A 13248-nucleotide genomic window follows, 5' to 3' on the forward strand; every position below is an offset into this window, starting at 1 on the left:
TTTGTGGCAAAATTTTAAATACACCTCTTACCCCAGCAAAACTACTCACAACGGAAAACTTATCACAAGATGATGCTAAATCTGTAAATATAAATTTGAATATGTTTGTAATATAATTTAAACTATAGTCAATGATCTTCTAGTTAGTTTTCTTCTTTGTTTCCAATCAAATAACATACACAGGTCAAAAAGATGTTTTTATTTTTGGTGTCTACTTAAGTAATATTATACCACAATATTGTGTTTTTCTCTATAATTACACATTACACAACTAGTTGTTCTGCAAGCTGTTAACGGTTTTGTTTGTTAATTTGCAGATGTATTCACCAACGTCAGGGCTTTTAGGTGAGTTGAACATTACAATATCATTATCTAATTATGTATTATGAAGAGCATTGTTTCTTCTGAAGAAGCAACGTTCTTCTGCAAAAATGGTTGAGTTGGCTGTATATAATGCATAGATAACATGGAGAGATGTCTTAAATGCCATTTTTTTTAACTGTTATTATTTAACTATTTATTGGGGTTATCAATCATGACCATGCCTACTGGGATCTGCACTTCTTAATTAATTGTAAAGTTGGAATTGTTCAACTTTCTTATTGAGTCTTTTTAGATACCACAAATAGTATCTTCTGATAAATAGCCACCCCCAATTTACAATTTATGGATACCGGGCGACAGTGAACAAGCATTCTTTTTAATTAAATGGCAACAAGACCTAAAGTAATATCTGTGCCGGCCAGTGTCATTGCATGGAACACAGCATATTCAGTTTGGCGGCTGCTTTGGAGTAGTACAGAGAAAAAGCTGCCAAACATCAGGGAGTTGTTCTGAACAAAATGTAAGGATGAGATATCAATGACATAACAATGCCATAAAAGATTATGCAAAAGCCTTTTAAACCCATCGATGTTGAATGACAAAGAAACCCAAGAAATGCAGACCAGCGTCAACTAGTCCCTGTTACTTTTGTGCATGTGAAAACTTAATTTCAGCCTCTCTCCCCAGTGAGTTGTAGAAGGGCAAAGATGATCAACACACAGTAAGATCACAAAAATGAAAACAAACAAAATAATTTGACTGCTAAAAGTAAAGAAGTATTAAATGGGACCCCAAGAACATCATCAGGGAGTTACCAGAGCGATCTCTGGGATTCTTGGGATCCCTTCTGCAATAGCAACTGGCAATTTAACGTGTATTTGAATGAAACGTGTGAGATTAATTTTAAAGTTACAGTAAAAAAAAAAGCTCCCTAAAAGGTCATTGATAAATATTGAAACATAAATCTGACTTGGACAGCATAAAATTAAACACTGTTTGCTTAAGTAGTGACCTTGTTAATTGTATTTATGATATTATATAATAGCAAATTAATCTACTACAAATACATGCCATAGTGGCCTTATATTTGTCGGTGGTCTACATCTCCCATGATGCACTTAGATATGCTGTAATAAGGGTGAACCACATATAGTGCCCATAAAAATAATAATAAATTATGTATTATTTAAAATATTACACTTGTAGTTGTAAAGTCTGTTAAGTGGGGAAAACTACATAAATAGACAGTATAACTTTCATTCTTAGGAAGACCGAAATATTTTTTTTTCCCATCATTCAACATGTCTCTGGAAGGTTAAATTGCTCCTTCTCTCTTTTTTTTCTATTATTGATTTGAAGGTTTATCTATACCCAAGGAAGCATCTTTAACTCAAACTAGTTATTTACCTGGAAAAATGTTGAGTCTGAAATCCCAAAAGAGCCCTTTTAACTGAAGAAAGAGCTTTGTGGAATGTCTGTTCAAAGCAAATTAAAGGGCAACCTCTGAGGTGGAATTTAAGTAGCTACTGGAATTCTAGTACTGATCACAAAGTGCAAGATATACCGTATTTGCTCGATTATAAGACGAGGTTTTTTTCAGAGCAAATGCTCTGAAAAATACCCCTCGTCTTCTAATCGGGGTCGTCTTCTAATCAGACCTCAAATAGAGTCTGATTAGGAGACTAAGATCCAGATCCCCCGCACCGCTGCAGGGGACCTGGATCCTCCTGTCTCACACCCCCCCCCCCATCATACACACTTACCGGTGCTTCCTGCTGTATTGCCGGGGCAGCGGGTTGACGTCTACGCGATCCGCGTAGACAACGTCCGCTGCAGCCGGAAGGAGGTGTGGCTAGCAGCGGGGGTTGTCTGCGTCCGTCGCGTAGACCTTCCCCGACTGTCAGAGATCTCTGATCTCTGACAGCCGGGGAAAGTATACGCGACGGACGCATACAAACCCCCGCTGCCAACTCCACCTCCTTCCGGCTGCAGCAGAAGGCGACGTCAACCCGCTGCCCCGGCTGGAAGCACCGGTAAGAGAGGGGAGAGAGGGGAGAGAGGAGAGAGGAGAGGGGAGGGGAGGGGGGGAGAGAGTGTGTGTGTGTGTGTTAGTTAAATGGGGGCATAGGGCATTTCTGGAGTGGCGTTAAGGGGGCATTTAATAGAGCACTCTGCCTCCTGAAATGCCTTATACCTCCCTATATGCCACTCTGCCCCATAATATGCCTTTTAACCCCCTAAATGCCAGAGTGGCATATAGGGGTATAAGGCATTTCTGGAGGCAGAGTGCTCTATACAATGCCTTTTAACTCCCTTAATGCCACTCTGCCTCCTGAAATGCCTTATACCTCCCTATATGCCACTCTGCCCCATAATATGCATTTTAACCCCCTAAATGCCAGAATGGGATATAGGGGTATAAGGCATTTCTGGAGGCAGAGTGGCATATAGGGGGTCAAAAGGCATACCATGGGGCACAGTGGCATATAGAGGGTTAAAAGGCATATCATGGGCCACAGTGCCATATTGGTGTGGCAAGCCTGGGGGCAGATGTGCGTAACTGGGGGACAGGCTGGAAAATACAAGAAATAAAAACAAAAAAAATATTTTTCTCAATCATAGCTTTTATTAAAAAAAATAGTTTACATGAATTAACATTTACTGGTAAAACTTTTTTCCTTTAGGGTCGTCTTATATTCAGGCTTTTTCTTTTTTCCTAAATTAATATTCAGATTTTGGGGGGTCGTCTTATAATCAGGGTCGTCTTATAATCGAGCAAATACGGTAACTCTTATATGTTACCTATTACCTATGCTGGTTTAAAGTACACTATTTGCAGATACTTTTGATTCTTTTATTAAAGGCATATTGGAGTCCAATTCATACATACATGTGATTGGCTGTCACTATTGATATCAATGAGAGCTCAGCTTCAACGAAACACTACAATGCATAAGAAGGAAGTGTACTTAAGTAAGTTTCCTGCTTTCAGTACAGCCTATGGGCAGGACAAATTTCTAACACCAAGACCAAAAGAAACCATACACATATTTCAAAATGTCTAAAAATGTATTCAAAGTTGACCCCAGTATGAATTGGTGTGTTCATTAGAGAAACCTAACCTTACAGGTCACAGTCTTCTGTAGTTCTTTCTAATCATTACAACCTTAATAATTTTACATATTTTACATATTTTCCTTAATCTCCCTCGCTTTCCCCTTTGATGAGTATGTGCTGGGACCGTCCTTGTCATGCCCCTGATACAGTTTTGCATTGCCCTGATGCTAGGCCTTCTTAGACTGTCAGCCTGGCACATTACCAATCCTTTATGGAGTTAATCTTACATTTCCTTTCCTTTTCTTCTCCGCTGATAAATCCTCATCTGATTGTATTTCTCAGTATTCAGCCCCTAACCACCAATACACAGTAGGTAATCTGTCTGCATTTGGGGTGACTCAGATTTTTATGATGCTTTGATGGTATAATGTGTACACAAAACATGTAGTTTTAATAATTACCATATCATATATATTTCATAATAAAAGAATAGGCTTTGTAAAGAAGCTATCGTTTATGATTTTTATGTTCTCTTTAGGATTTTCAGAGTTGCTCCAAACACAAAAGTTATTTTAACCTGGATTCTACTAAGTTTTGTGAAACACTGACCATATTTGATGACAATCTGACATTTTATATGATTTTAAGCCTCTTAAAAGCATACCACAGCAAAAAGTTTAATTCTTGTCAGTGCCTAAATATATTTTCTTAATTAGAGAGCTTCTTGTGTTCTTTAATACACTCAAAACTTATTATAACAAAGACAATGGTTCTAGAAACAAGTTGTCAGTGTCTAATGATCTAACATGATAACTGTTATTATTTTTATTTATATAGTACTATTATGTTCTTCAGCACTGGTTAAATAGGACATAACTAAGGGTAAGGTAGGCCCTGCTCAAACGATCTAGAAGGGCTCAATCCTGCTGTAGCACACATCCCCAAAAATAAACTGCTGAAAGAAAGGAAGTAAAATAGGCTACTTATATAGGAAGATCCCTATTAAAGTTTTGTTATTGAAGCAATGTCTGCAGTGTTATGTAGCTATAATCTCACGAGAATGGCTCTCACTCTGCTGTGTCTGCTAAATGTTCATGCTTCTATACAAATCTTATTAGATATAGTTTATAATCTGTGTATTCCAAGCATAACAGAACTATTTGTATGCTCCACTCTTTCATTTTATACCTGTATAATTGTTGACGTTGGCATTAAAATATGTTTATCAATATGAAAATGTATAATTCAAGTTTTAAACTAGCATACTTTTTTTTTTACCACGTATATATGTTCTCATTTCATATAGACCTTTACCATTGGAACAATCATTTATCCATCATTCTTTCTTTAATTTTCACATAGAGCTGAGGTTTAACAACTTGGCCACGAAGTGCAAATAACAGTAAAAAAAAATATGTATACAGTGTTGCAGCCCAGGACATCTCAGAAATGTTGTTATTGAATAGACTCCCAGGGGTTGTGTGAGTTTGGACTCTTAACATTAATTCAGTCTGATCATCTACAGTTTACACTTTTTCAATTCTAGTGAGTACATAACTCACTGCTGCTTGGACGAGCAAGCTTTCTATCCTGGGGAAAAAAATAGCACTGTGGAAAAATGCATTTATTTTGGTTGGCAATGAAAATGTATAAGCACAATTTTTTAGTCTATGTATTCGTATACAAAAATAACAATAATACATTTTGATTTTCATTTTTCAAACAGGTTTTAAAAAATAAATGGTTAAAAAAATACAAGATCAAATACATCAGAACAAATACTGATTTGGCATAAAAAATATCCCTTAAAAAAATATCTAATTTATTGATGCCGGTTGTTACACTGCCACACTATTAGTGAAAAATAAACCACATGGTTTAAAAAAAAACAAACCAACAACAAAAAAGATATATTAATGCTTTCCTAGTTCAGAAATAATAATGTTTTAATAAATGCGGAGGTATATTTTATATTTGCAATGATGTATGAGTTAAAAACTTCAAAATAACATCTCTTAAACACAGAGATGGAGCTTCAGACCTTCTTGCAAAAAAAGTCTTATGTGTTTATAAGAATTGTGGTTATATAGTGGTATACATAAAGGGGTCCATTCAGGAAGAAAGTGAGTAGTCAAGTCAACTTGACTGACTATAATAGACTGAGGTTATATGCTCTTTCATACCAACCCCCAAAATACCATACCAAAAATAAAGAAAACTTACTGATTCTCTAAAATGCTAGTTTTTTTTTACAATAGCATTTTGCAAGTTTCAGGTGAGGGCTTGCAAGTTGCCTGCTCTTTTACCTTGTATTCTCTTAACTCTCCCACAGGCTAGTGTATGTAATGTGTGACTTTTTTGTGATTACTAATGCGAGTTGGTATTTGTGAATTTACAAATGTTCTCAAATTAGTGAATATATTCAAATGTCCATATAGGGAGACTTGTTATGACTAGCAAAGACTCTGCGCATATCAATGTTATATAAGTTTTCTCTTTTCACTCTGTCAAAGACAATTTTAAAATGGTTTCCTGACTATATATGATTCTGGATGATGAGATTACTTCTGAAACTTCTCTCTATATGTTTTGAAAAGAGCCTTAAAATTTTGAATATTTTAATCAGAAGATAGGTCAAGGTGAACTACTGAAAGTCAACTCCTGTCTTTTGCTTACATTCCAATATCCATTTACCTTTTGGGGTTCAAGAGGAATTTCAGTCCCTGATCAACGCTGTGTTGGTACATCATTTACTTACATTTATTCATATAGTGCAGGCTGCAGAGCCCAGGCAATCTGATTAACATATGCCCTGCCAGACTTGGGACACATTTCAGATATGGAAACTGTCAACAGTACTAGTAATCATCATTACTATGCAGTGAGAGCTTATTACCAATAAAACACATGTGCCTAAAGGGACATATTTTTTTATCTAAAAAATTGGGCTACACCTTTATATTCCCACTTTCTTTATAGAAGTGTCTGTGTTACGTATTTGTGCCTAAAAAGCCTGCAATGGGAATCCTTCCCAGTGTGTCTGTGAGGGAGAGAGAATTATGAATGCTATAAATTGTTTCAAAAGTTTTATAGCATCTCTAATATGACATACATGCTAAACCCATACATTCCTACAGAGGCATATTTATCTTTTGAGGATATGACTTTCCAAAAGCCGTGTATTGCCTTTTAATGCATTCTATGGATACTGTGCCTGATCAGCACTGTCCTCCATAGTGTTCATGGGTTGATTAAGGAGATCAGTGATCTTCTTTTTATCCAGCCCATTTGGCAGCAGAGCTATAGTGAGTCTGATTCCCCAAGAGGGCAATTGACTGTCTTTTATATGGCAGACAGGCTGCTGTATCAGAGCATTCTACATCCCTTATACAGAGTTTATAAATTTACATTATTCAGTTACCTAAATAGCTTCAAAAAGTTACAAAATAATAAAAAGCATTGATAATTCCCTTCCTTCTGTCTAGAACCTCTGAAAAAAAAATGTTTCTCTTGGGAATCCTAAATGTTGTTAGGTATGGCTTTAGCTTTGCGTAAAATTAAGTTTCACCCTAGATTATTGATTTGATCGATAGCTTTGGATTTTACAGTGTAATTAGGCTTTTGTCTCATATGGTTACATTTATTTAAAGTTCCTATGGAGGCCACTACTTAATTAGCACAATTCCAGCTTTATTATTTGTTTTAAATTATATGTTTTTACATAAATATGTTGTTTTGCAGTTATTTCAATTAAGTTTGCCACATATATTTGTTTTGCTTATAAAAATGTTTCTAATTTCTTCTGCCTATATAATATTCCTTTGGGCATTTTTGTTGAACAAGCATACCTTTAATGATTTCAGCTGTATCTGCTAAAGTAAGTGAAAAAAAAAACATAATCCAGGCTTTTTTGTCTTAATCTTGTCTCCAACATGTCAGTAGATAAATCCAGTAGGGTTTGCAGGGCATGAATTCTGTATGGTTTTCATTCTCTGTCATTCCTATGTCAATCTTAGTTAATAATTCGACTGTGTAAGTTTATTTTTTTTCTGTTGTGATACTGTGAAAGCGTATTTCGATCATATTTAACTCTTTTAACATAATATGAATTCAAGGTTCTGTTGGTAACATTTGTATAGGTAAGTATAACGTAGCAATAAAAATGCATAGATAATATACAAATAAGCCAACAATTTCTATGTAAAAAATGCAAGATACTTTGGCTAGTATATTTATGTAGGTCACTGTTGAGGAATAGGCTGTTACTATTAAATAACAGAGTTAAAAGGTTTTTTCACTAAAGCAGGCGTTTATAGTCACTTATATACATAATCGATCTACACATGTGAGCTTTTTATGCAATAAAGCCTTGATTGAACCTCTATAATGCATAGTTTAACAATAAAATATTCAAGGTCAGCTCAGCTCTGGCCCCTAAGTTTGTCAGGATGGTCCTTAATAATACACAGTGATGTTGGTGAGTTAAATTGCAACTCTACTTCCTTGTCCTTTTAATTCTTCATTAAGTGCTTTCACGTGCGTTCTGTTGTCTAGGTTCACTGTCTCACAAAAAAATTCTACTCTGCCAGTGAAAACAAATAGTAGCCCTAAAGTTATGTTGGGTATGCTTTATATAAATGCCTTAGGAACTCTCCACATGATGCTTGAGGCTTTAAGCAGGGTTGTGGATTGACCGACCTTCAAGATGTGCAATTAATCTCTTGAGCAGAGTGATAAAGGAGAGAGTTGGCAGTAAAGTTGTAGTTTCATCTCATTAACTTCATTTTACCTTATGACGGCCAACCTCAGTGATCTTCTGCCCGAGCATATCGCAATGCATTATATACTTCTGTTGTACTAAATCAAAGGGACAAATTGTACATGTCTTTTTTTAGGTGCGATACATGATTGTTTACAATAGATTAATGCTGAGCATAGACCAGGCATAATGCCTTGAATTTAGATAATTAACTATTTTTCCCCTTTTTAAACAATTCCCAAGTATTCTTACTATTACATATTATTTCTGAAATGTCATGTTACCTAAAATTAAGATTTTAATTAATGACGTATTTTCAACCCACACAATTTGCTGCTGCCGTGTGGACATTGCCTCGCGTTTTAGAAACCTAATTTGCTAATCTCTAGGTCATTATTGGTTTTAGAGGAACATCCAACACCAAAATCTTTCTTGCTTTAGGAAAGATTTGACATTTTTATGCTGACTTTAAGAATATTGTAAAATAACCGATAGCAAAATATACTTGATTTTAAGAACATAGAACATATACAGCATGACATATGCTTTATGGACTATAGATTGTTCTAGTTGCCATCCTTCTTAGGAAATTCATAATTATTATTCCCCATGAATGTATCCCTTCTCTGTTGTTAAGTTGGTGATAGCTGTAGATTCGTTCAGGCAGCCTTTAGCCACAGATCTTGGTTTCCCTGAGGTAAAACAGACACTTACATTTACTTGCTATATCTAAAATATTCACACTGAAGCTTCTAGTCTATAATTAGTTGAAATAAAAAAAATTAGATCACACTAAAAGGTGTGAAGACAACTTTAACCTATACAGATTCCGATGGCTCCAAGATTATTCTCTTCTTATTGTTCACTTAGTTTTTAGCTCAGGCAAAGTATATTTAACAGGAATTTCGAATGTGCCTTTAAACTGGCGTAGATAACTGTCAAGGCCATTTCCTTAAATAAATCTGAAAGAAATTGGAATATCTAGCATATCTAATCAATTTGGTGTCTGGCATCTCATCTTGATATTCTCAGTATTGTATGGCGCATTTCCTCAGCTGTGAAATATGCACCTGAGATTACAGTGCTACCAGGCTTGTTCTGAGTTTACTTGTGAAATCAATTGCTTTTGTTATGCATACTTTGTAATAGATTTGTTTCATACTGGTTTACAACTAAGGTGCATGAATAAATAACCCCCTCGAGTTTTATTGTCAACGCATCCCAGCATCACATGTTTCCCCAGCACAATATTTATAGAAGGAATATTGGATTTATGTATCAGCAGGAGACATTTACCAAAGTAGCCCAGCTGAAAATTAAAAGGAAGACAAGTGCAATAAAGAATAGGGTCACATGGCATACTGCGGGAATCAGAAAACTGTGTTTCCTCCACATAGTCTCTACTTACAAGTTTCTTTCCAGTCTATTAACCCCTTAATGACAAAGCCTGTATATGTACGGGCTCAAAATGCATTGTTTTCAATGGGTTTAGGGGCCGCCCAGTGTCCTTAAGGGGTTAAGAAGACAGTCATTGTATGTGTGCACCCTAATGTTTATGCAATTTTTACGAGAAAAGGTGTGGGTTCTACATCACTTAACTCAGGAAATCCTATTAGGCTTTCTGCATGGCAGAAATCAAGTGACACGAGAAAAATATTGTCTTATAATTAGGTGTCACATTAACATAGAAACAACCCAATATGTCTGTTAAACCAAATTCTAGTAATTTATTGTGAAATTATGTGATGTATTTTATTTTAATTGGTTACACTATCTATCTACCATTATTTTGGAATACTTGAACCATATCACCAGACAAGCCAATATGATTTGAATATGAAATGACACAATGAACTGAAAAGGGAAAATGAAGAAATCCTTATGGGAACAAACATCGTCACTTGTGCTAAAAATTAAAATCAATGGAAATAAAAATAGTTGTAAACCAAAGGGGACAGAAATCTCTTCTTTTATCGGCATCTCTGTGATCTCTGTGAGTTGATCCCTTTGCAATGTGCCTAGTTACGATGTCATATCCTTCACTCCACACTCTGAAAGCATGATTAGGACATGATGAAGAACTCATTTTAAACTCAAAAACATGGCAGAATATGAAACCTTTAACTTCTGGAGTAAATTATGAGGTTATCTGGTCAGCATCTTATTACAAATTATACAAATTTTTTACAAATAATCATCCCGTGTAAGTTTTTGCTGTATGTAATAATAGATATGTTAGTCATTCATCTAACTAGCTGCATATTGAATTGTTTAAACACTGTACAAACTGAAATGGTTGCCACCAATTTTTAGTCAAAATCCACACCTGTATTCTTGACCCAATTGTGTCATGTGCAGCAAGTTGTCATATTACATTCTGCCACCTTTTCCTACGCTTCACAATGGCTCGGTGCTATGTGACGTGTATATGTCACCTGTCGAGTTTATCAGACAACTGGTTCCTTAAAAAGATTCACATTTAGAATGTTCCTGAACAAAAGGTACAAAAGTTTTATATATATATTTTTAACGCAAAATGTACCGTATTTGCTCGATTATAAGACGAGGTTTTTTTCAGAGCAAATGCTCTGAAAAATACCCCTCGTCTTCTAATCGGGGTCGTCTTCTAATCAGACCTCAAATAGAGTCTGATTAGGAGACTAAGATCCAGATCCCCCGCACCGCTGCAGGGGACCTGGATCCTCCTGTCTCACCCCCCCCCATCATACACACACTTACCGGTGCTTCCTGCTGTATTGCCGGGGCAGCGGGTTGACGTCTACGCGATCCGCGTAGACAACGTCCGCTGCAGCCGGAAGGAGGTGTGGCTAGCAGCGGGGGTTGTCTGCGTCCGTCGCGCAAACCTTCCCCGACTGTCAGAGATCAGAGTTCCCCGCACCGGTGCGGGGAACTCTGATCTCTGACAGCCGGGGAAAGTATACGCGACGGACGGATACAAACCCCCGCTGCCAACTCCACCTCCTTCCGGCTGCAGCAGAAGGCGACGTCAACCCGCTGCCCCGGCTGGAAGCACCGGTAAGAGAGGGCTGAGAGGGGAGGGGAGGGGAGAGTGTGTGTGTGTGTGTGTGTTAGTTAAATGGGGGTATAGGGTGTGTGTGTGTGTGTGTGTGTGTGTGTGTGTGTGTGTGTTAAATGGGGGCATAGGGCATTTCTGGAGTGGCGTTAAGGGGGCATTTAATAGAGCACTCTGCCTCCTGAAATGCCTTATACACCTATATGCCACTCTGCCCCATAATATGCATTTTAACCCCCTAAATGCCAGAGTGGCATATAGGGGTATAAGGCATTTCTGGAGGCAGAGTGCTCTATACAATGCCTTTTAACTCCCTTAATGCCACTCTGCCTCCTGAAATGCCTTATACCTCCCTATATGCCACTCTGCCCCATAATATGCATTTTAACCCCCTAAATGCCAGAATGGGATATAGGGGTATAAGGCATTTCTGGAGGCAGAGTGGCATATAGGGGTATAAGGCATTTCTGGAGGCAGAGTGGCACATAGGGGGTCAAAAGGCATACCATGGGGCACAGTGGCATATAGAGGGTTAAAAGGCATATCATGGGCCACAGTGCCATATTGGAGTGGCAAGCCTGGGGGCAGATGTGCGTAACTGGGGGACAGGTTGGAAAATACAAGAAATAAAAACAAAAAAAATATTTTTCTCAATCATAGCTTTTATTAAAAAAAATAGTTTACATGAATTAACATTTACTGGTAAAACTTTTTTCCTTTAGGGTCGTCTTATATTCAGGCTTTTTCTTTTTTTCCTAAGTTAATATTCAGATTTTGGGGGGTCGTCTTATAATCAGGGTCGTCTTATAATCGAGCAAATACGGTATATTAAGCAACTATCAGTTTAAAAAATATATATATATACAAATAAACAATAGAAATGTCACAATAATGTAACAGAGTGATATTTTACCATTCATCCAAGGGTTAAATTGTCAAGAAGTGGGATAACAGAAAAAAAACATCATATGCTCAAGCAGTATATGCTGGTTACAAAGCATACGTGGGAACAAAAATAATGTCTCAATAAATAACAAGCTGATTTTCTACTATGGTCAACACCTAGGGGTCATTTGTTAGGACATCTAGTAAGACACATTGCAACATTTTATTGCAACCCGAAGAGAACCTAGAGTGCATCAAACCAGGCACTCAAGGCTCACAGCCACATACCCAGTCCCACCCTACACATAACATAAACAGAGATCAAAATAAAGAAAAATACAACCCCGGGCCAGTGAAAGCCTCCCACAGTAGAAAGGCCAATGGCACCTAGAATGAATAGGAGGCTGCCACACAAGTGTGGAAGTATCTAAGGTTCCAGTGTAAGGGCCTCATTTATTAAAAAAAATGGCCTTCCTTTCTTTGCATAAGGATGGCTCCATCCAGTCCATACTGAAAATAAAATGTATTCTGGAGAGCATCATGGCCAAAGCTGAGGGCTGAGGACTTAACCATTGTGCCAGTATGAATGTGTTGCCTTTTATCTTTTGCCTTCAACAAAGTACCTTTGTTACTCAGTACCTTCATTGCCCAGTACGACTGCGAACAAAGCACAATGTATGGATACAGTAAATTGTAATCCCAATTGTGCAGTAACTGCCGACAGATCACCAAAAACGAGTTACCTGGGAGCATGACCAAAAGCAGTGTAACACATGCATTTGGCATTGAACGTTTTGAACAGTTAGGCAATATTTGTATTTGATAACTCAGTTTTGGTGTAACATAAGATCTTTGTAGTATTTTCAAGTGCATTTCACTATAAGATCTGGAGATCAGGATTCTCACATCCCTAAGGGTAGCATCCACAATTTGCTCTATGTCATGCTCTGGCGGGTCAGCCCTCCAGGGTCTTAGTATGAGATTCCAGATTCAACACCGGTCTGATGAAGCTGTCAATTTTAGACATTGTGACCTCCTGGGTTCTGTGTATGATAGTAAAATTATCAAAGGGGCTAGTTATATCTCCAACTCTGAGATGAGAACACACCTAGGTGACAACTGGTGATTTGTATATAGTATAAAGAAGGAGGAGCACTTATTTTATTCCATATAGTGTATCAACTAGCAA

This window comes from Sceloporus occidentalis, unplaced genomic scaffold, assembly GCF_023333645.1.
Source record: "Sceloporus occidentalis isolate IW3139 unplaced genomic scaffold, rSceOcc1.0.p SCAF_18, whole genome shotgun sequence".
Taxonomy (NCBI): Eukaryota; Metazoa; Chordata; class Lepidosauria; order Squamata; family Phrynosomatidae; genus Sceloporus; species Sceloporus occidentalis.